At 40.8% G+C, this 24,656-nt stretch overlaps 1 protein-coding gene across 5 annotated transcripts in view; it reads left to right on the top strand.

The window, feature by feature from the left end:
- The window catches only part of dhrs13a.3 (dehydrogenase/reductase (SDR family) member 13a, duplicate 3), an 87,807-nt gene that overhangs the window by 51,659 nt on the left and 11,492 nt on the right, over window positions 1-24,656 (top strand). The window lies entirely within an intron of this gene.

Genomic DNA, 24,656 nt, shown 5'->3' on the forward strand with positions numbered 1-24,656 from the left:
TTGAGACATTTTAAAAATGATATACATATCTTGAGTGATTTATGTACCCATTAATCGACAGTGGTGGTTAACCTGCAACATGGCCTTTAAGAGCGCTTGTTGCTCCGTGCGCTGATGCGCTTGTCCTGTTGACATTTCCGATTGCCTTCCTACAGTTGCTTAATAAAAGCGGGCTTTCCACACAAACAAACGTACAATTGTCATTAGTATGAGAAAAAAATGGTATTTTAACTGCCGGTCTCGGGTCGGGCTCGAACATAAATATCTTTATGCCTGTCGGGCTCGGGTCGGGTTCGGTTACTGCTCTGTCGGACGCGGGCCGGGCTCGGACTGAAAAATTCGGCCCGATCCGCACTCTACTTCATACATCGCTTTATTGACAATAAAAAATTTACCTTTTTTTGCCTGTGACCACACCTTAACGCCTTAAAAGACTGTTCCTCACACAAAATGATTATGTTTTCTGAAAATTTGGACCACTTTTATTATAATTTTATGGTGCTTCATTTCTCATTCAACACAACTGCATGGAATAAGGAGACCAGGGCTGCGTTTCCCAAAAGCATCGTAAGCCTAAGTTGATCGTAAAAACGATCGTACGACTGATCTTAATATTATGGTCTGTTTCCCAAAAGCATTGTAGCTTAAGTAGCACTTGAAAATCTCCGTAGAACTACGAGTGCTCTGGAGTAATCGTACATCCCCAAGTGCATCGTAAGAAGACATATTTATGAGGACACCTGCAGGACAACCGGCAGATTACACTTTTATCTAGATATAACACACTGCAACGTGAGTAATATAATAATGTTTTGATTGTACTTCATTGTACACTTTATTTTACTCGTTTTTTGTTTACATGAATTTATAAATGAAATAATTAAAAAGGGAAGAAAAAGATAGAAATACACACCTAAATTAAATGAATTAACAAAAAAATATATAAAAGAAGTAATGTGGAAAATATGCTTCAAGGGCAATATAGGGATGAATTAAAAAAAAAATCTGTCAATAACGTGCACGAAAACCAGCCATGTATTGGCGATTTCTTGGTTGGCCATCATGTGGTCCCATGCCATCTTAGTCGTCGTCCTCCTCTTCCACCTCTTCATCTTCCTCCCTGTTAAGTAAGGGCACTCTTTAATGTAATCTTTTTGAAAGGTATCTTTTTTTTCAGCCATTTTGTCAGTGCCTCCGCCTGTAGGTGCTTTATATAGACTTGTCTTGATTGCTAATCCACAACAAATGACGATTATTAGGTTAAACGTTCAGAATAGGAATACATATAAGGTAATATTTCAGCACTTCGCAAATGGACAGCGACTCTTAAGTAGCACGTAGAACGCGTTCTCGCGCGTTCATGTTAAGTGCATTTTTGGGAAACGCGCGTGGAATTGCCGCGAGCGTTCGTAACCTTGCACGTAGAGAGCGCTCTTAAGAGCTAAAATACATCGTTATCGGGAAACCCGGCCCAGTACAGTTAGGAATGACATGAGATGACATGACAGAAATGTCATTTTTAGGTGCACTATCCCTTTAAAATGAGCACTGAAATATACTACACTGAGATATCCAGAAGAGTGAGGCTTGTGGCCTTCTCCTTTATCTTGTTCTAGCCAATGGCGCTGTCACTCACTCCCATGTGTTCTGGGATTACTGAACAGGGGGTCAATGATCAGACACCTCGGCTAATAAAACGTGCCGCTGGATTGTTTGCACTGGAGCTCATAGCTCCATATTCATTTACAGGGTGTGTGTATGTATGTGTCCTTGGCATAAGTTAGAGTGATTTCATGCGTATCTGGTGGGTGCCCGTCCATGAAATCCGGCGGATACCTGTGCTATCCATTACAACTGTCCTGAGAATAAAGCACACTCATTTTTAGTCTGCTTCCAGCCACGTTATTTAAAGTAATTAACCTTAATTTGCCGAAAAGACAGAAATCTTTATTAGACCGTTGCCACTTAACCAGACCCAAGCCCACCGAAGTCCATCTCCCTCAGCTCCAAATGGGGTGTGCATTTAATCAAAATTCATCCATCAGATTTTAGTGTTGAATCATCTTTTAATTGGAAGTTACAATTCTGGTTAATAGTCTTATAGTTCTCAGGCTCTAATAGCGGCACCGCTGGGAGCCGCTCTATTTTCACTGACTCTACACCTTCACGTGGAGCCTGGGAGATCTTTTTTTTCTTCCCTGACACTGTCTGCCTGCTCACCATCCTCTTGCCCATCTACCGGCCCACAGAGGAATAAAAAACATCACTAAAGGTTGACAAAGTGGGTCATTTTTACTCATCTTACTTTCATATGTGATGGTAACCCATACACAGACCATAGCTGGCCAAGTTGTTTGAATGTTTATAGAGGAGTGAGATCCATCTTTGTTAACAACATTGGGTTTTGTAGTTAACAGAGATCATGTAATTTGTGCTTACCAAAATAAAACATCATGTGGATGCCATAGGTGGTCTGCAGCATCAGCTTTCATTGTAGGGACAAAACATTTGGGGATAACTATCCTTTTAAGGGAGGATTTGCTATTTATTTGTCCTTGTAACTGTAGGTCAAATGTTGTTCTGATTCTCAACACCTACTCCATTTCCTTTCACAGTTATTGCAGTGTGGTTTGTGCTACAACACAAAATGTTCCAGCCGTTAGGGAAGTTTGACAGTAGAAAGGACAACCGAGTCCATATTTTCCATACGTGTAAATTGACCTAGGACCTTTAGAGAGGGGCCTGTGTGTTGTTGAATTGCAACATAGTGCAAGTCAGACTCAAGAATGCAGCGGCTCTCCACAAAGGACCGTGAAGTCAAGACCAAGTTCAATGTCTAGGGGTCAGAACAGGGTATTTCTGCATTGAAAGCTCAAGTCATGGGGTCTCTGTGGAGGCTCTTCACGATGGAGGGGTGAAGAGAGGGCTCTGTCACAGACCAGCGAAAAAGACTGTGAGAACAACTTGTCAGAAGAGTAACAACATCCTCCTTTTGTCTCTGTCTTGCCTCTTCTTCTGCTCCTTGTGTCTTCCTGATTCAATATTGATTGGTTGGGATTCGACTGGCCACGATATGGAATTTCAGAGGTCAAGCATTCAAGGCTGGCACTAGCATTCTGTCTATTCGTAATTTCGCTCCTCGGCTGTTATTTACATTGTTGCACTGTGTTTGAAGGCCAGTGAGTGAGGAGGCAGGCGCACAATTCAACCTCTGCATTGTTCTCGGCTGTGGCTGGAAAACAATGCTGCCAGTGCTGTTTGCTTCTGCGCTCTCTGCTAAAACGAGAATTGATTCATACATGGGGTGTATAAACTAAGGGGGAGGGAGTTTATGTTCCAACTTTTAGACTTGCATGTTTTAGGCCAGTGGCTATTGACTTATTTTGGTTCAGTACATAGATTTTCCATTGGAAAATTGAATTTCAACAAGAGGCACTACTCAAACTGAGGTATATTTATACCCCGAATGTGCGCTACTTTGTGAGGGGGCACTGAAGTCTAGGCTGCATTTTTGTGGCAGGATCATTTTATTTAGCAAAATATCTCACCGATCGCACTCAGCCACCATTATATATGTTTGGTCTAAACTAAAGCGCTGCTGCTTTAGACAGCTGGACAGCAGTTGCGAATAAATTTAATGTTCGCAGGACTGTGATATGAAGAGTGTACAAAGTAATATATCTTTAGCAACAGTGTAAAGTAAATGGCACACCACAGTCATGATGCCGGTATAAACATAGATGTATATTGGTTCAATATGTGCCACATGACTAAACATGCATCGCTTTCAAATACCTCTTTGGAGAGCGTTTTAAAAAAGCTCCATTTTCGCAGACAAAAACGCCGTCTCAGTGTGGACGGAAGGCCTAAACGGAGAGAGAAAAAGATGCGTTTTCAAACGAAAACGTATTAGTGTGGACAAGGCCTTAGAAGATGCAAGTTTGTTGCGCATTATCCCCATTATTTATGGTATGGCTGATAACTGATAAATTGATATATACCGTAAATGTCAATTATTTATAAATGTCAGTGTTACTTAGGTATAATTTTTTAATACTATTATATCTTACTATCATTTATTTTTTATAATTTCAGATTTCATGTCCAATTTAATTCATGGTTTAGTGATTTTGTAATGCTATTGTCATTTGTATTTTTTTTTTAAATAAAAAAATTCAATTTAGCTTTAATTAATTTTTTGTTTCAGTTATGACGCATCCATAGTTTTAGTACTTCTACCTAAATTGTTTTATAAACATTTTTATAAAAAAATTTCATAAAGTTTTTCATCTAACATATACTGTATATTTTAATTTATTCCAGCTATATTGCTTTGTGTGTGTGTGTGTGTGTGTGTGTGTGTGTGTGTGTGTATATAGTCTACATAAAGTGAAATATATTTAAAGTTTTACAACTATTTTTGTTTAGCACTTGTATTTCTCCTGTTCTTATAAAAACAGCCCTCCAATGGAAACCAAATTTTTTCTCCTTGCATTCTTGACATGTTGACTGCAGCAGGTCCCATGTTGCTTGGATGTCTTGACTAAAGTGTTTGCAGGCAGATGCATGAGTGTGAGCCTATAGAAACCAATGACGGAGTGTTTCACCCCAAGCTAGTCAGAATGTGTATGTGCACACGTGTGTGCAAGTGCGTTTTCCTCCGCATCTGTGCCCCCCTCCTCGGTGTGCAGAGCTCCTCTATACTCTGCTGCTGTAGGGTAATCTTTTACACTAGGCAGAAGAAGGCAGTGGAGGGTGGAAATGAGCTTTTCAGTCTCACTCCCTCCCGTATTCCCCCCTCAGCCTCGCTTTTGTACCCAGTGCCCTCCTTGCCTTCCACCTCCATTCTTTCAGCTCTCTCACCTACATTGTTTTGCTCTCTTTCTCCCTCGGTGTACGTTCAGGGCACTATCTGTGACTCGGAAATCAGACCGTGTGCCGTCACCTTCCACATGGCGCTGTTTGAAGCAAATTGCAGCTTGATCATTTGCTTTTCTGTCATTTGTCTTTACTTCAGTAAAAAAAAAAGAAAAAAGTTTTTCTTTCTCCTTTCCTTTTCGGGTCTCCTTTCTCCAGTGACCTAGGCTTGCCCTCTAGGGGCTGAGGCAAATCACTGCAGTGGCACCGGTGCCCTCGTCGAAAGTGTGCTGAGGCGTAGGCTCCGTGAGCGAGGGCACAATGGGCTGCCTCTTACTCCCTCCTCAGCAGCCTCATTCAGCTCCACACATATTAGAATAGTTCACAGGGTGCCCCTGCTTTCCAGGTGATAATGAAAGGCGTTCCAAAGAATGCTTTCAACACGGCGGTTCCTCTTCAGTGCCCCTCACAAAGTAGCGCACATTCGGGGTATGAATATACCTCAGTGTGAGTAGTGCCTCTTGTTGAAATTCAATTTTCTTGGTATATTTCTTTAAGTGGACCAAAGGTCTATCAGGAAAACTATCAATGCTTTTACGTCTCTCTGTTCCGCAAGTGTCACTGTTTTTGTGGTTTACAAATATGGGACTATTCAATTATTCAAACAGGATCTAATGAGAGAAAAACAGATTATGAATTGATGACAGATATGATGGGGAAAGTCATACAGCACTTAAGTAAATTTTTTTTAGTCTTGGTTTAGGTTCCCAGTTGTTTGGCTTTAAAATACTTCATATGTCATAATAAACTAGAGATTTTTTGCACTCAATTTTGCACAGACTTTCCGGCACTCACAACTTGTGATAAAACAATAACATAACATAACATAACTTGCATTTGGCAGACACCAATATTTATTTTATTTTATTCATATTATTTTATTTAATTGTATTGTATGTATATTTTTATTTAATTGATTTGTGATGTTTTTTCTTTATTATGGGGTGATATATGCCTTGAATTGACAAACTGTTGACGGCAACATGCATTTTTATTTTAATGTTTGTTTATATATATATATATATATATATATATATATATATATATACACACACATATATAACAGATTGTATATAATACATGAAATTATATATATGTATATATATATATATACATAACATATTTTATATAATACATATATGAAATGATAGATGTTATTTTTTTACATCTCTTCTAATTATTCAAGTAAACAAAATGATAGATTGAGAGCAATTTACAGCAAATTAAGAGCAATGCTATAATAAAAATAAATAATACAATAAAATAGTAGCTTAAACAGTAGAGTATGGCACTAACAACACCAAGGGCAGGGGTTCGGTTCAAAATGTTGGAATCAAAATTTGTGAAGATTAATGAAATTTCACTGGCATTGGAATCAGTGACTAAAATGTGTTATTGTGGCACTATTATAAAATATTCACATATTTCAACACTTTTAAATGTCTTGCTTTTATTTGAAGTTAGGATTTCTGAAATGTCTCTACTTTCAGCACACAAGTAATTCTTGACTGCTGAAAACCATTGTTTTACTTATGACACTGTGGGCTGCCTTTTATACTCCGAGCAGCTTCATTTCTCTTTCTGTCTCCTGTCACCAGGCCCTCTTCCATCTTTTCATTTGCTTTCATCAGTCGCTCTCTTGCTCTGTCCATCTCTCTCTCGGTCCATCCCTCTTGCACTCCGTCTCCGGTCTGAGGACGCTGACAGGGCTGGCATAGACAGAGTGTGGACGTCCAACTTAAAAAGTGACCGCCCTGTCCTGCAGCTGCACAGCTGGGGAGCTGCAAATCTATCATGGCCAACTGCAGCCTGCTAGCCAAACAGACCTTCTGCTGGAGAGTGAAAGAGAGAGAGACAGAAGGACACAAAGAGAGAGGGAGAATAAGCTGATATCAAAAGCTAGGCTGCTGCTTTGGTGAAGGAAGCCCAGTTTTGAGGAGTATGCAAAAGGAAGTGGGATGGTGGTGGGAGAGGGAGAGGGGACGTGGCTGCCTCGCGCCGGGGACAGAGGGGGGGCATTAATCATTATTGGCGCACACCTCCGTCCGTGCCGCACCCTGACGGCCCTTCCACCCCTGACATAAATCATAATTCCTCCACAATAGATCCCCTCTCCTGCATGCTGCGGAAAAGTCTGGTACTCTTATTGATTTTTCCTTTTCTCCCTCTGCCTTCCCTATCAGCACCTGCACCCCCTCCCCCTTGTCCACCGTCACCTCTGCCAAGTCATTAGGAAACATAACTGATATGATATTCATAGAATACTAAATAAACTTTACGAGGACGCGTCGTTGTACGTTCCAGCGCCCCACCTTTTTGATAAATGAAAAGCAAGTGTGGAAAAAAAACAAAACTAATGATATAAAAATTACAAAGCATGCTCTGTGCTATTACACCTCTATTGATTTGTTTTTGAGGTGCACCTAGGCTTATAAAAGTTGCTGGAGGAGATTAGAGAGAGAGAGAGATAGAGAGAAAGAGCTAGAGAAAGAAAGAATATGGAGTTGAATACGCTTTGTCCGCAGACCTTGGGTCAGAATGACTGTAAATGTCTGTTTTTGTGTGTTTTTGAGTGATGCTAGAAGAGCCTGTAGTGATTTGACTCAGAAAATAGATCATTGATTTGGGAACCTTGACCTAAAAGTGACCCATGTAGTGCAGCACATTATTGTGAAGATTAAGTATTAGTATATCTCAAATATTGTATGTTTATGTTTTTGTATTTTTTTTATATTATGTTTTTTATATATTTATGTATATTTGCATTAATACATGTTTTTACTTAATATTTTACTAATTATATTGTAATACATAATTAACTATATACACTCAAAATTAAACTTTACACATTAAATTGAACAGTAACTACATTTTTAATGTTTTTTTATTTTTTATTTTTTTTATTTTATAAAAACTGTTCTTTTGAACTTTTTACTCGTCAAAGAATCCGGAACAGTTATTTTGAATTGTAATATTTTACTATATTATTTTTCTTACTGTATTTATGATCAAATAAATGTATCCATGGTGAGCATACTGTAAGAGGCTTCTTTCAAAAAAAAATTTAAAATCTTACCAACCCCATGCTTTTGAACAATATTGTATAAGTAAAAACTTTACAGGAAACAATGCAGGCATATGAGTTCAGATTTGAACCCGCATCTATTATATGTGCATTCATTGTAGCACATTTTAGAGCATGGCCGGAACTTCTATAATAATTAGACTTTTATAATGTCTAGAAAAGCTGTGTTAGCATTCCCATTTATGGTAGTTGAGCTAGTTCAGACCCCCCATAAGTACACGATTTGAAACCTGCCATCTTTGCTCATGACTGCTCACTTTTGGACAGTCATTTTTGTATCCAAAAAAATCTTCCATTGGTAAAATATGTATTAAATACAAGGAAATTCTTGTGATGTGAATGTTAGTTACAAAAATATTGAAAAATGGACCACAGATTGATGTAGTTACTTATGGCATCTACCAACAGGTGCTAACTGCTAACCAGCCAAACCTTGATCCATTGCTTCTCCTCTCTTCCTTAGGTTTGAACTTTGGCGCAGCCAGCATTTTTATGTTTCAAATCAAAACATTTTTTTCTAAATAACTATTTTGCATACATGATGTGACACCTGTGGATAAATCTGCAGATTTTTCGGCATCCCTCAATCCCTGCTTTCCTTGGCATTTTCCTTTTTCGGACCTAGGTCGGCTTTGCCTTTATTTCTCTGCGGTTTGGATACATGTGGATGTTGTATGCACTTGACATGGGAGCAATTCAGGGCGGTGCAGGCTGAGGCCTGGCCGGGATTAAAGCTTGGGTGGAGGGATATTAATGTGAAGCGGAGGGGACAAGGGCGCTCCTGTCCAATTACTCTGTACCTAGTCACCGCCATCCGGCCGCAAAACAACAGAGGAGGAAAGGATTAATTGCCTTGGACTCTGCCCCCACTACAGGCCCAATTATGGAAACATATTGGCTCCCAGCGTTGCCACAGACACTGCTGTGCTGGGATATTGTGTGAAATTTCTAACCGTTTTCAGAGGTCAGGACGAGTGGGCTGAAGCAGAGGCTGAGAAAAGAGTAGTTGTGTGTATGTGTGTGTGAGCACTAGTGTGTGATCTCGGTTAGCACGTTGTTGATGTGGTCTGTTATGGGTGTAGAGGATGAGACTTCGTGGTAGGTAGCAAAACAAATAAACGAAATCGGAACTGTTTTTCTGTGCTTTTGTTTTTTAAGCATTTACATTGTTTTTCCTTCTCTCTGATTTGAGTAAGTATATACTAGAGTAAGTAAGAGTTTTGAGCCTTTTGGATGATGCAGACATTGTTTTTAGTGGCAAGTTTCGGTATGATTAGGGATTTAAACAAATCATCTACCCTAAATATTAAATTCCAGCACTGATTTTGCTCTGTACTGTTTTTGCCTTGTTGCAGGCATGGGTAAAATTTAAAATGGAAGAGTTGGCACCCTTCAACTTCATGAGTGTAAAAATTTCCTAATTTGGCCACACCCCACAGGAAGTTGAGTTGGAATGACAGGGGAAGAAGAATCTACTGAATTGCAGTTTAAAGAAATTTTGGACAGGTAATGCTTTCTGGGAAATTAAGTCGGTCCTTAAATGTGAATGAATATATTGTTCGGTCGTTTGTCTATTTTTTTATCGTTTTTTTTATCGTTCTTTTTAACGTTCGCTCAAAAACCTATTTATCTATGTTTTTTTCTTCTTCAGAAAATGTAAAAAAAGTAATTGCAACATGATTTTACAATCATTTTTTAATTGGTTTGTTCATTTGTTATTAATAATCCATTCATTTATTCATCAGTTTATTGATTCATTCAGTGATTTTACTCCACAACAGCATCTCAAACAATGCATTTTTTTACTCTAAATCCTAAGCACTTGCTTCCTTAGATTTCCTTTTGTCTTGTCGATGGGAAAAGACGAGATTTCTTATTTCTACCTCAAATCGAAGTAAAGGAAACCATTATTGTATTTTCTAATCATGGAATGCTATACTTTGTCTCTGAATGTGTCGACACCATTGCCCCACAAATGGAGACTGCATTAAGCGCAGTTTACCTGGCATGTTGACTGATGCGGACTCCATGAATCCTGAATTAAATTGGCTCTTGATGAATCTCAAATGTCCTTTCCTGTTCAGAGCAATACAAATCCAATGAAATCCAGTCACAGCTTAAATAAAGCCATACATTCCACTCGGAACCACTGGATGGGGAGCTGGGAGAGGGGAAAAAAATGACTGCAGCATGAGAAAGCTGTAGCCGAGGTGCGGGAGGCCAGGAGATGAAGAAGAGAAAGCATTGTCCGGGCTGTGCTGCATTAGGCCTGTCCTTTAGCTTGCGGAGGGAAATCTTACAGGAATGAGATCCTTGTCGCCTCTACGCCTTCAGCACATCGAGTAGACAGGTCAAGCCAAGAGTAAATCAGCCTGTGCTCCCCAGGCCCAATTTCCCCCGAGAGCTCCATCCTAGACCCACTCAAATCAAGTAGGCTGCCCGACTTTCAAACAGAAAATCAAGGAGACTCCGCAACCGTGGACAGCACGCCTCTCGACAGAGTAAAATGGAATTTAGTGAACTTTTCTGTGCATCTGCCCTACAAAATGCACATTGTTTTCCCCTGCTCCTCTCCCTTTCTTTTTTTTTAAAGAGCCCAGTCCAATTGAGTTGCCTCACATCTTAACGCATGGAAGGGACCGAAAACGTTATCATTGGGGTCTGGGGAATTGATGTTTGTGCCCCTGCAGAGCTATGAGGTGTGTGGATGATGGCTGGTGTTCAGGCACGCTCCCGGCGTTCCGCAGCTGCGGTGACTAAGCACCCTCTCCTCGCACCCTCGCCCTCTTCCGTGCATACCCTAATGTGAATAATGTTTCTCCTCAAACTCCTCTGTTATAAATGGAGTGCCACTCTGCACAATGGCAAAGTCAGGGCTCGTATTGATTAACTCTCGTCATCGACTCCCACTCCCACTTCCATGATTTATGATTGTCTGTTATTTTTGCATTAGCAATCAAATTCATCTTGTCTTTCCTGACTAGGGTCTGGCTGAGCAAACAGTAAACATATTTAGCTTGCACGTTGCTGCTCCCAGCGCTGGACCATTAAACACACTCCTTTCGGGGGGAGGGAAACGCTCCCGGAGGCCTCTCAAGGGCCCCCAAAGGGCAAAATAGAAAAGTTAGGTGTGTTCTTATTTCTGTAAAGTCCTAATGTTTCATACTTTGTACAAATACCATTATTGTGTGGTCATGTTTCTATATGAAGTATAATGACGAATACAATTTCCAGAATGATAATGAAAGGGTAAATAATTCTCTTGTTGGTGTTTTGTAATTCTGATGCATTGTTTGCTGTGCATAGTTTAATCCTTTTGAGATTTATGGTTGTTTTCACATGTTTTTCATTTATGCTTTTCAGATTTTTTTTTTTTTTTTTGCTCTCAGATGTCAGTTAGTCCCCATTTATTTATTTACTATTTATTTATTTAGTTAGAAGACTGCTTATGAACAGACAAATAGTTCTGGTAGCATATTTGACTTTTAGACAAGAAATTAAACGACATCTATAAACTACAAGCTGCATCAAATTGAGGAAATTTGCATGATATTGGACATCTGCAAAATGTCCATAATTTTTTTGAGTTGAGTTATACAGAATGGACAAAATGAAAAAGAAAAGAGGGGTTGTTTCTCTGTCTGAAGACGAGAAAAGTGACAGTTGAGAAGATGCCTTTGGTCCAGATATCAATGATTTGTCTGTCTATTTATGATTCAGGCATTGAAAATAAAATAGGAGATGACTGCAAGGCTACGATCAGCTATCAGTTTAAACACAGTGTCCACTGCTGTCAATTTGGAAGACTGCCTATTTCCCTCCAAACCAGATCTAGAAAATGTCAAGGTACACAGCGATAAGTAATAGTAACCTCTTTTCTTCTGTGCTTTTTTCCTCCTAGCCGCCCGGCTCTTTAGCCTGTGGCTTGAAGTGATAATAACAGCCGTGAGTGAGAGGTGTCCTGGTGAAGGAGGGTCCCTTCTCATAATGGCGAGGGCTGTCTGCTCCTGTGGACCCTCGGCTTCAGCTTCATTGAGATTCCATTAGGAACGTGGTAGTGCGCTCCACCCCAATCACCCCCCTCCCTCCCCGGTTCGGCTGACACTTGTGCAGGATCGTGACAAATTGGCTCTGTCATAGTGGACAATTTTGAGATGAGAAGTAAATTAAACATGTAATCACGCAAGGAGGTTCTTGGTGAAGTTCGGGGCCCTCCGTGTCATGGCCTTGTGTTGTGAAACTCTCTCTGTTTCTCTTCATTCCTTTCAAACTCTTCATAGGAGCTAGTGTCACTACCAGAGGCAGAAAGAGTAGTGCACTTGAACCCTAGTAATGGCTTTGGATTGCGTTTGAAACACTCCAGAAGTCTCTTTGCTGACATTTGATTTCTTTGTGGAGAGCGGGATAAAGGCACCCTTAACGTACGCCGATTGAACAGGTACAACATCCCACCAAAAAAGAAACTCCATATAAAATGTTAGTGCAGCATTGCCCTGCGCTTAGAAGTTATCCGTCATTGCAGCACTGAAGCTACTTGTCTGCAGTATAGTTCTTGTGTTTTGTCCTTGTGATCTCATGGCCAGATCCCATAATCAATGCCTGAGCGGTGGCTTTGGCGCTGAGCGTGTTTGCGGTGAGTGGAGGAAGCAGCAGGAAGTGTTCAGGGCTGCTGAAAAATTAAGTCCCGTCGGTGTAATTCAGCAGTACACTGATAGCATCAGGTTTCAGTTGGCTGTATCAGGCAGGTATTACCACCCACCAACTGTAATCACTAATGAAGCCGGCAGCGAGTTTATAACGCGCTAAATGATGCGGTCCACTCCAGATAAACACGTCCTAAATAAACGATTTGGGTGGTAATTGCACTCTGCCAGGGCCCCGTTAATAGAGTCAACTCCGCTGATGAGAGGGTTAACTTCTTTTCCGAAGGAGCCTCTCACTGGCTCATTGCACTCTCATTTCTACCGAGATCTTGGCATTCCCCTGGTTATCAGTGTACTTAAAAAGAAAACCTAATTAGACCAAAAAAAGCCCTCTTTTTTCTTTTTCTCTAATTAGGTCCTTAACATAATTAGCAGGTAATGTTAATAACCCTCTTTTAAACTCTATTAAAAGGCTGTTTGAGAGTAAGTGGTTGAGGAGGATGTCCTGCGCGGAGCAACGGGTCCCTCGGTGGGTGGAAGCGGGAGACCGGAGAGGCATGCTGGGACGTCGGTTCATCAGGGTTGGAGTGCCACTGCATTATAGCTCGGGCCCCGCAGGAGTCCCCTCATCATCAGACTGTATGCCCAGTGCATTAATATCAGCACCCACCCTTCCTTTCCCTCGCACCATCCCGTGGGCAACACCAGGTCTTCATCGGGCGGTCTGCAAAACAATGGCTGATTTAAAGTGGAGCCGGTGTTTGAGCGACATTAACCATGCGGCCGTTGCTGAAGTAAGGCTGGAATTATAATCCACCAGGGGGCATTGTGTCTTCAGTAATGTTCTCGCAAATTACCACCGAGAGGACTGGGACCATTGTCATTAATGTAACTCCAGTGAAATATTTATATGGGTTTTGGGAAGTGCTCTAGGTTCCAGTGAGTGGTCTGTTGGCTTCGCCGAGGAGGAGGAGGATGAGGAAGAAGCCGCCGTCGACCAGAAGAGCCCAGTCCTCGTCTTTAATTAAGTATCTGAAACATCAATTTAAATGTAAATATCGGTGGTGCAGCTCCACTCATGCGTAAATTAGAGCGTTGGCCCGGCACATTGCTCTCTCTCTCTCCCAAGTCCCCGCTCACTTACTCTGACATCTGCTCACATCTGCTGGGCCCCGGGCTTTCCCCAACACACACACACACACACACACACACACACACACACACACACACACACACACACACACACACACACCACACCACACCACACCACACACACACACACACACACACACACACACACACACACACACACACACACACACACACACACAATTAAAATGGGACTCATTCTTGTGCAGGCAGATTTGCATCCATCAATATATACAAACTAATGAAGAATCATATACGTTGTTATATATCACATACTTTATTAGACTAGCAAAGTTTTGGAAGTGACAGCCATGTTTGTTTGTCCGTGTGAATCATTCTGTAGTCGTACAGAAAGAAGTCGCTGCTCCTACTACCCCAAACTCACGATTAGTGAAAGCCGTATGTGGATGACAACTATTTAACATGCTTGATGTTAGCTATTTTGCTCAAACTATTGTAGCCTTATCTCAAATATTGCCATTTCCTAAAATGGCTTACATTTATGCATTTGGCAGATGCTTTTATCCAAAGCAACGTAAATCGCATTCATGGTATTCATTGTATAGTCATTGTATCAGTTCTTGCTTTCCCTGGGAATCGAAACCCATGACCTTGCTGTTGCTAGCGTCATGCTCTACTGTTTGAGCTACAGGAAGGCATGATGAGAGGTTTTCTTTGCTGTGTTGACATTTTTCCTATTAAAATGGTCATATCCATCACTTTTTTTTTTATTAGAAATAGCCAATAGACTTTTGTTTACATCACAGCATGAACATGTTTTGCTTCTTGCTATTGCTAGTCAGAAATAGGTAACATTGGAGCATTGGTTGGAGAAAATGAGCATGTGCAGTATGAGTCAAAATAAAAGTATGCTAGCATAAAAGCGACTTACCTCACTTCCTGTTATGATGATGAAGACACCTGAGTAAGTGAGCTCTCCCCTATAGTCCAGTTCATTACCATTATAGTCAAATCATAGTATATGTCTTTTTATCTGGCTGCTATTTTCTGTCTGGTTTATGGACACGGTCCTGTTCCTCAAGACCCTGTTTTCTGACATGCATCATAGCATATCAGTGTAGTTGCACTGGCATATGGTCCTGTTTCCAGGCTGAATGTTTTGCTAACACATTTTGTGAGATGATGTAATTTTGGCTTTGCAGATCTAATAAAATGCCCCCATGTACATTGAGAAACTGAAAGTCGCTAAAGGTTTTGTCCGTCTAGCTTTCCTAGCTAGCTTGCCAGAGCCTCTTAGAACCAGTGCCATGACATTTTGGCTCGAGGCGTGAAGGCTGGAACAGTGAGACAGAAACAAATCCCCCCACACAGCGGAATCCCCTGAACCGTGTTGCGAACCCGGCGCGAGGCGGAAAGGCACCTGTGCTTGCTTGCTCTGCTAGGCAGTTGCGGTGGCGGGCCATCTCGCCCTGTCTGTTAGGCCATTAGGACACAGCTCATAAAGGCCGGGCAGGGAAGGAAAGTAATGATTTAATGGGGCTACGGGGGACGGGCGCTTCTGCTTACGACCCCCCGAGGACCTCCTTCTCCTGCCCACGTCCTAATAGCAGAACAGCGGCCGAGCGGGCGCAGGGGAGGCTGTTCCACCGCTTAGTTCCTCTAACCTGCGGCTGAGCTGATTAAACAGCTAATATTCAATCGTCTGAAAGGAGCCTGCAGTGGAGAAAAATGGAAACTTTGAGTAAAAGTGGGGAGGGGGTTCATAATGATATCTTTTGTGCTCCTTCTCTCGATCGCCGTAATCTCCGTCATCTCATTAACTGGTGACACTCTCGTAATGACTTAAGAAAATCTTTACGGGGCTCACGGAGGCTTGACATTAAGTCAGTGCAGCACTACACTGTATTGAAAGGGTCTGTGTATGACACTGAGCTGCTAGTCTAGTCTAGAGTTAAGGGTATTAGAGTGACACATACACTCTGAGGAACAATGAAGAGCTGTCTCTCAGAGTGGAAATGTCATATCAGCTACAGCTTTCTCATAATGTTGTGCTAATTCTGTGATTGAGGTTCAACAGCTTCTCCGGCCTTTTCATTATTGTGCTTTGGTGCCACCTGACAGCAAATGAAAAGGGGAGAGGCGCACGCTGGCACGAACTCCTGCCAAAATAGCAGGGCGGAAATGGCCGGTAATGCCCTCCGTGGCCTCGTCATAAGAGGATAAGGTGGTTTGCTAGGCCGGAGGAGAGATAAAACAAACAAAAAAAGACACACAGTCAATTTGCAACTCTATTCTAATGTAGTAATTTGAGAAAATCCCTCAATTCCAAGTCCTAGCTGGGAAATTGGCCTTGGCGGGCACTGGGCGAGCAGGGGGGAGGAAAGAGAGGTTGTCGATGTGGGCGTGCCAGCCTAACGCTGGTGCCTGTTGGCAGCAGAAGATGCTCAATGAGGACCACCTTGGCATGGTGAGTAATTCCCTTGTGTACTCGGCAGACTGAGCTCTTTGCATCCTGGCATGGCTCCCTTTGCCCATTCTTAGTCAACAGGATTAGGTCTGCTTATTGCTGGCTCTCCAGGATCACCTATACTCTGCATTGTACACACACAATATTAGCTCACCAGTTTGGCTACGACACGGACGTGGCTGTTCGGTTTCTTTTTTGTTTTTTTGTGTGTGTCCCCCCCCTCCTCTATGTCAGGGTGCTGATGAGGCTGGAATGGTGATGGAGCGAATCCGTCCCTGCCTGAAATGACATTAGGCTTGAGGACATTAGCCATGCCATTTAAAGCATAAACAGAAACAAATAAATACTCCCCTTTAGTTCTGATTAAAAGCCCATTTTAATTATAGGGTTATTATGTGCTGCTAGCCAAGCACATATAAGTTGAGTTTGCCATTTGATTTTCACTAGTGTTACACTCTCAGCAGGTGATGAAAGAGGCAGCCAAATATTTTTGGAGAACTGATAATGCAAAGCAAAAAAGCATATATATCCTTACATTTTGATTGGTATGATGTAATTTATGTTATTGAAATAAATTGATATTACATATTTGAAAAAAATATAGTTAAAAATATAAATAAATAAAGATGTTATGTTTTAAGTAATCAAAGAGTGCAAAACACAATTATTTTTCTATTATAATATATCTTAAAGTCCCCATGAAATCAAAATTGAAGTTTTTTGGGCTTTTAGTATGAATATGTTAGCGTTACCGTTATATATAAGCTAGTGTGTTCCAAAACAATGAAAAAATACATTTAGAAGATATGAGCATGCAAAACTTGCAGTCTCTCACTTCCGCAAATATTGTTCAATGATTTGGATGACATCACACTGCACTTCAGCTTCTCATCAGATTTTCTGTCCAATCAAATGCTCTCTAGAATCTAAAACGTCCCGCCCCCTACATTATAAATAGACACTGAAGCTGCGTCTTAAATCGAACACTCGTTCACACACTTACTATTTTCTACATGATGGATGGCACATAGTGCACTATATAGAGGATAGGAAACAATTCAGACGGTGCAAATATGCTTTCCTTTGGGGCGAATGAAGTCTGGTTTCACGTTAGTGTCACGCTTCCCGCCAGTACACAGTCTGCTCCGGTCCAGAGACTTGATAGCACAGAGCGGATCATATGCGGCGCATACCAGAAAACATATCGGACCCATTTGAATTCTACACAGAATGCTATCTTTTAAAGCGATATGGGGGAGGTCAGGAGGAGAACCGGTTGGAGATTAGGAAGAAACTTCAGCTTTACCGAGCACAAGGGCTCTGGCCGAGCTGGGATATAAACTAAACGCTATTGGCTATTTTAAAAAAGGGGAGGAGCTGTTTGATACGTCCCGCCTTGTCTGCCTGTTTCAGTGGAAATTACGTCAACACATTGAATAATGCTCCGCGTTTCAAGGCACTTCAGTGGGCCTTTAAAATATTATTTATTCCTGTGATGGCAAATCGAATTTTTAGCAGCCATTACTCCAGTCTTCAGTGTCACGTGATCCTTCAGAAATCATTCCAATACGCTAATTCCTTAAGCATCTTCAATTTTGAAAACAGTTGTGCTATAATAATATAAATTTATGTGGGCTGGAAGTGAATTTGTTTGAAATAATTGTTATAACAGGTAAATCATATTCATGGAGAATAGCGGTGGCACAGGACTGACTGTTGTTTTGGTGGGCACTCCACACAGAGCTACACCTCCACCACACACCAGGGCCACTCAGTGCATTTAGGTTACATTGTGTCGAGTGCCGTTTGTGTCACGTTTAAAATGTTAACGGTACAGAATGTCATTTGCGAAATCGGGGCGTTTGCTCCAGAAAATTAATTCGGCTTACCCCCGGATCTGGGCTCCTGTCTCCAGGCCAGTATTATGCTACCCTTTTCACAAAGAGTAATATTTAATGAATTAGACTATTAATAACAGCAGGGTCTCGGGGGGATGTTTCTTGGTAACGGATAGGCGCAGACAAGATTACGTATGGGAGAGGGCATTGTTAAGGTTTGGATTCTTTCATGCATCCTCAGAGGGAGGATGTGCTGTTTTTGTTTTTGTTTTTTTTGTTGAGTGAGCGGCACAATGCAGTCCTGCAGCTCCATGTTTTTATGTTCTCTCATAACAAATATATTTTTTGCTCCAATATTGTTGCTCTCAGTGTTTTTTAAATCACTGCGTTATGGCAGGTGCTCTGCAAAATGTAATACCATCTCTCATCTTAGTGCGCAGTCGTTTGTCTTATAGGTTTGTGTGTTTGAAAGAGAGAGAGACTACGGGAGAGGGAAAGGGATAATAGAGAGAGAGGAGGAAAAAGAGAGCAAGAGAAAGATTATGAGAGTGTATGTATTGTTGTACACCCTAGTCTTTTATTATGTCTATGAGCACATGTCTGCCAGCATGCATTTCCATGTGTTTGTTCATCTGTGTCTGGATGACGATAATAATGATCACGTGACTCAACTTAATGTCCCATGAAAATAGCAGAGAGCAGTTTAATTATAGACTACAGGAGAAATGAAGCCAGTAAACTTGTTTTTTTTTTCTCCTCGTCTATATATTATTATTTATTTTCCCTCCACTTTATTTATTTATTTGTTTGTTTGCAGGCAGAGAATCTGTATCATAGATCAGATACCTCAGAAAGTGCATGCTGTTTTTTCAAACAATTTGGTGTTGTTAAATATCTAATCAAGGATTTAAAAGCATGTAGAATACGTAAATTAAACCTAGCATAACATAGATGACAATATAACAAACACATACGAAATCTAACAGAAACAACAAACAAAACAAAGCAAACAATATAACAAACAAATACATAATAAAACTAAGTACAAAACAAAATACTACATTTTTTGGGGGGGGGTAAAAAATAGTTTATAGACTGGTCTGTATACTGTGTTTTAAAGAATTTCTTATCTCGATTGAGATGTTTAGCTCAGACAATGAAAACAATGATGCGGTGTGATTGTGTCATGCTGGAGTCGTGTACTAAACAAATTTCAGGCTGGCGAATTTCAGCAGCTACTTTAAGCAGGTACAAATCCAAGTAAACTATTCTCTCTTGCTCATGTCTCTCTCTCTCTCTCTCTCTCTCTCTCTCTCTCTCTCTCTCTCTCTCTCTCTCTCTCTGAGAATGGGTTGAGATCATTTTCTCCATTCTAATTTTCTGCTCTGCAATTGATTTTGATAACATCTGATTGTAAGCAGCGACAGCAACGAGCATTAGAACGTCCGTGTCCTAAACCAGAATACTCCCATTTGGCCATCGCGAGCATTAGAAACACCAGCGGGTGTCTAGATGTACATGAAAATAGTGCACAGGGAAACCAGTGGCTCACCATTGCCTCTGTATTTTTAGCTCGAGTTGGAGTGTCCTGTTTAGTCATGGTGCCGGTTGCTGACCCCTGCTTGTCCTTCACACAAAAGTGAAGACCACCTTATAATTGCAGCGGGCGGCAGCTTAAAACTGCCAAATCATAAAAGCCAGAAGAGATCCAGTGAATTACGAGGAAATATGGCCTTCCTTTACAGCGAGGGCTGTGAATGAAGCCATTAAATTATGAGCAGTTTTTATGATGGGCCATTCAAGGGGGATGCTTGTATATTGATGGTTCACAGGCTGTATCCCTCTTCCCCTTGTGCTAGGGAAGAGCTGACTAGAGGCCCCTGTGTAACTATTTTTCATGCATTTAATATATTAATTATCCGGTAAATGTTCCCCAGGCAGTGCTTGGGATACTGGAGAGTGACAGCTTTTCGATGAAGCTCCCCCACCAGCCCATCATGCAGCAGTGTATTACGTGGGAAAGGTCGGCTTGGGGTTAATGTAACTTTTTATTTGCTGATTTTTCATAGGCTGGGAGGGGAGTGAGGAGCAAGGCTAGTTTAGTAAAAGGAGAGAGATTGAAATGCGCTGTGTATGGTCTGAGATATCAGCTTTGCATCGTGTTTTTTTTTCTTTCTTTTTTCCCCCTAGAAAAACCAAGTCTGGAAATATTTCGCAAAACTTCAACAAAAGACGAATGCACACCTAATGGGTAAAACTGATAACCCAAGCAACCCCCCCCCCCCCAATAAAAACATTATGTAATTTACTCTTATGCATGTCGTTCCAAACATTTATGACTTTCTTCTGCAGAATACAAGATATTTTGAAGAATGTTGTTTTGGACACCATTTAATTGATGGTATGGACAACTAAAAACAACTTCTATTTTTCTTTTTTGTTCTGTTCCACAGTCAATTGTTATTTTGGTGTGAACTATCCCATATTGTCAGCTTGCAAAAATGTCCATCTACTTTACTTTATTTAGTTGTCAGACATGCTTGGTCAAACTATTTGGTCAAACAAACCAATTGTTGTTAAATATCTAATCAAGGATTTAAAAACATACTGTAGTTTACATAAACTAAACATAGCATAACAGCTGATAATGTACAAATACATAATCAAACGAAATGAAAAAATAAAACAATCTAACAAACAAATACGTCAATAAGCATCAAACAAAACTACAACAAAAGTAAATTGGTAAATTTCCCCCCAAAAAAGGCTACTGTTGTTTATAGACTTGAAGGTTATAGGATAAAATGTTTTTCATAGGCTTGCCATATCGTAACCAGAGTTTTGTTTTTGTTTCTGAACGCTCTGAAAATCCACTAAACCACCCCAGTGATGCAGCATATAATATAACCATTAGTGCAGACCTCTTCCATTTTCTGACAATTAGGACGCTGTGCTTTTTGATGGGAGAAACAGCTTTTTAATCACCATATGTAGCTCTGCTAATTCAGCTGCTCTGAAGTGCTGTCAAGAAACAATTGAGTGAAGAGGGTCTGAAGTGATCAATTGTCTGCGGTCTCTAGGTGAACTTCTCATTTTCTGCACATTCCGCCGTCTGTTTGAGTTAATTAGGCTGCCCTACATTCTACTGATTGGATGTAAACATTAATATGCCAGAAAATGACTTCGTCGATGTTTACTGTTGGGTTCGAAGGTACGCTAAATTGATCAGCTATAGAGAGGCAGTTGCTTCTGATTTGATTCTGGTCCGAGATAGCGGGCGAGAGTGTCGTTTTCGAGAAAATTGCTGTTTTTTTGTGTGTGTGTTTTTTTTAAACAGCATTTACCATTTCGATTGTTATTATTTTCCTAATAAGTCCAGTGGATTTGATTTGCTGCGGTTGGGAATGCATTTAATTTGAGCATTAAAAGTGGGTCTCTGGAAATATTTTGATGCATTTTTCCTCTGTCTGTTGGTGAAATACGGGGCCCGTGGATCTGGTGGTCTCAAAGAGAGAGTCCTATAAATCACGGTGCGACGGACTTCACGGTTCAATATCTCATCGCTGCGCTGTGAACTCGGGGCTCCGCGCATTGAGGCAAATCTGAGAGCTGGCGTAAATACAGCACATCTCTGAGCAAAACACAGACGTCCATCCTATTTACATCAGCCTGCAGTAAGGGGCGAATTTCACCCCCTTGACTGATGGAAAATGCGCTAACGTTATTTTGGCTGTAGTAGCGTATTTATGTTTGTAGTGGTATTGAGAGGCTGTGGGTGGGGGGTATCTGCTGGGTTGTACAGTGCTTTATAGCTCTGTCCTGTTTTAAACCCCATGCCCTCCCTCCACTTGCCCCTTCCCTGGCACCCCAGCACAGACAAGCCCCATTAACCCCCGGATGCCTCTCGCTGGGGCCAGTGTGTGCTTAAGCGTCGACGTTAGCGTAAACGATGTCCTCAAGCCTGGAATGAGCTTTGCACAGTTTAATAGAGGTCTGCAGGTCCACATTAATACAGTGGTGCTGGAGAGGGCAGAGGGCTGCTCCCTGTGATGGGCTTCTGTCATATCTCTGTGCTGGCGACACATTCAGGCCAGCGCTGAATTCCAAAGGCTCGGAGCTCTGACACTGTGACTCCTCTGCTAAGCCGCACGGCTTTGTTCTGTCTGAAAAGGCTAAATCAGAACCAAACACAAGCCTGCGGTTTCAGAAAATATCAGAGTTGTACTTGCACTAGCAGTTTGTGGACATTTTTACATATAGTCACTTACTTTGCACTTAAAATGGGAACGGTATTTAATTTTACTCACCTTAATGTTGTTCCAAACCGTATGCTTTTACTTTTCTTTGTGAAACACATCGTTCATGTAAAATGACAGTTCATAGTGACCACATCTGTCGAAAAAAAGTAGTACTGTAGGTTGTTGGTCACTAAAAATCTTCCATGTCAATTAGTTTGTTTATTAAATGTATAGTATTTTGCACATATCTTTAAATATTTTATTTATTTATTTAATTTGTCCTTTATTAAATGGTTCTGCTGTATTATGGAAAACAGTAAAGAGTCTTAAATTCTCCTTTTGTGTTCTACTGAGTAAGTAATGACTTTTACTTTTTATTTTTTGGGTGAACTATTACTTTAAAGATGTATGGGAACACTACAGGTTTCCTGAGATTTCGTCATAGTCAGTGTAAAAATCAGTGTAAGACTTTTTAGCTGCAGGGCAACAGTTTGATTCTTTACGGACCCTTTTGTTTTTATGTTTGCATTTGTTTGCTTTCGCCTTGCGGTTTACATCACAAATTACCAGCTGTGCTTCTCCGCATTGTCTATGTAGCTCTCCTGCAGCTTCTCAACTTCCACAGCTTATCTTCTCCTCAGACTGCCCCCTCTCTCTCTCTCTCTCTCTCTCTCTCTCTCTCTCTCTCTCTCTCTCTCTCTCTCTCTCTCTCTCTCTCTCTCTCTCTCTCCCTCTCCCTCTCTCTCTCTCTCTCTCTCTCTCTCTCTCTCTCTCTCCCTCTCTCCTTCTTCCTGTTTCAGGGCCTGCACAGCCGTCACTCTGAATTATTTTCAATGAGCTCCTTTATAGCATGCGCCAGATCTCAGCTCCAACCCATCACCGAGCGCCATGCCACAGACGCGGTCTGCATTTCTATCAGCCCTGAGCCTTCTGCGTGCTATTAACCTCTCTCTCTCTCTCCCTCACGCTCTCTCTCCCTCGCGCTCTCTCCTTTTTTTTTCTCTCTCCCCAGCACCTCTATTTCTGTTTCTCAATCTTTTTTCTCCCCCTCTCCTCCTACCCCATTCCGTCTCTCCTTCCCCCCGTTCTAACACGCCCTCCTTTTACCCTGCATGCTTTCTCCCTGACCCTTTCCCCCTCTCGCTCTCACTCTCCTTTCCTTCAGTCCTGCTGCACCTGTTCTGACTGTCGCTCTTCATCAAGCACAGAGAGACTTTCTATTATATTGTTCATTCATTCATTCATTCATTCATTCATTCATTCATTCATTCATTCATTCATTCATTCATTCATTCATTCATTCATTCATTCATTCATCCATTCATCCATTCATTCATTCATTCATTCATTCATTCATTCATTCAGTCAGTCAGTCAGTCAGTCAGTCAGTCAGTCAGATAAGCTAAATGGCTTTGGCTTCACCAAAATACAAAGTTAATTATCTAATGCCAATAATATGACACCTGTGCTGCTAAAAGGGAGAACAGGGTTGTCACTTTTTTTATTCCAGTGAATTGGTTTTTGACAGTCAAATTCGGTAAAAGCACAAAACTTAAACTTAAGGAAAAAAAACGTTTAAAATGTCCACTGTTGCTGCTCAGAGTGGAAAAAAACAATTATAAAAATTGTAATAATTATGACAGCAAAATTGTACAATATAACACACAACAATGTCAAACCATTGTTTTGTGGTTGTATTGTTCACTTGTATTTCACAAGATACAATATGCTATATTTACATTATGATATTTACATTTTAGTTTGGAAGACAAAATATTAATATAAATAGCATTTATCTTAAACCTTAAGTGAGATATATTTCTTGTCTATAACATCCCTGTGTGACAACTAGCCCCGATCTCTCCTACTTATAAAAGATATCGGTATAATCAGCAACAAATTTGTATTTATCTACAAAATGTTGCCTTTCTAACACTTTACTTTTTTCATCAAGCAAATGGATTAAACTTAGCTTCACTCGTCATCCGGACTGAATGCAATGATTAGACAAACATTTTTTTTTGGTTCTGAGACTTCCACTTAAGATATACGTATGTAAATTTTTTAATATTTAGACCACTTCTATTATTGATTGCTATCAGGATGAGAAGAGAGTTTCAACCAGAATAACAAAAAAGTGTTTAAAAAGAAAATGGCCCATACCCTACCTTTAAAACTGAACAGATTAAAGTGCAGATGACAGTTATGCTAACTGTGCTATTACCCCGAGGCAGGATTACACTTTGTAGGGTAAAGTTTGAACATCAAAAACAAGCAAAAATGAGAAGTTCACTCTTCCTTTATTGTCTGAAAGGCTCCTGGGCTCATTGTCTTTTCTTATCAAAGCATTTTTAAATG

This window comes from Phoxinus phoxinus, assembly GCF_949152265.1.
Source record: "Phoxinus phoxinus genome assembly, chromosome: 4".
Taxonomy (NCBI): Eukaryota; Metazoa; Chordata; class Actinopteri; order Cypriniformes; family Leuciscidae; genus Phoxinus; species Phoxinus phoxinus.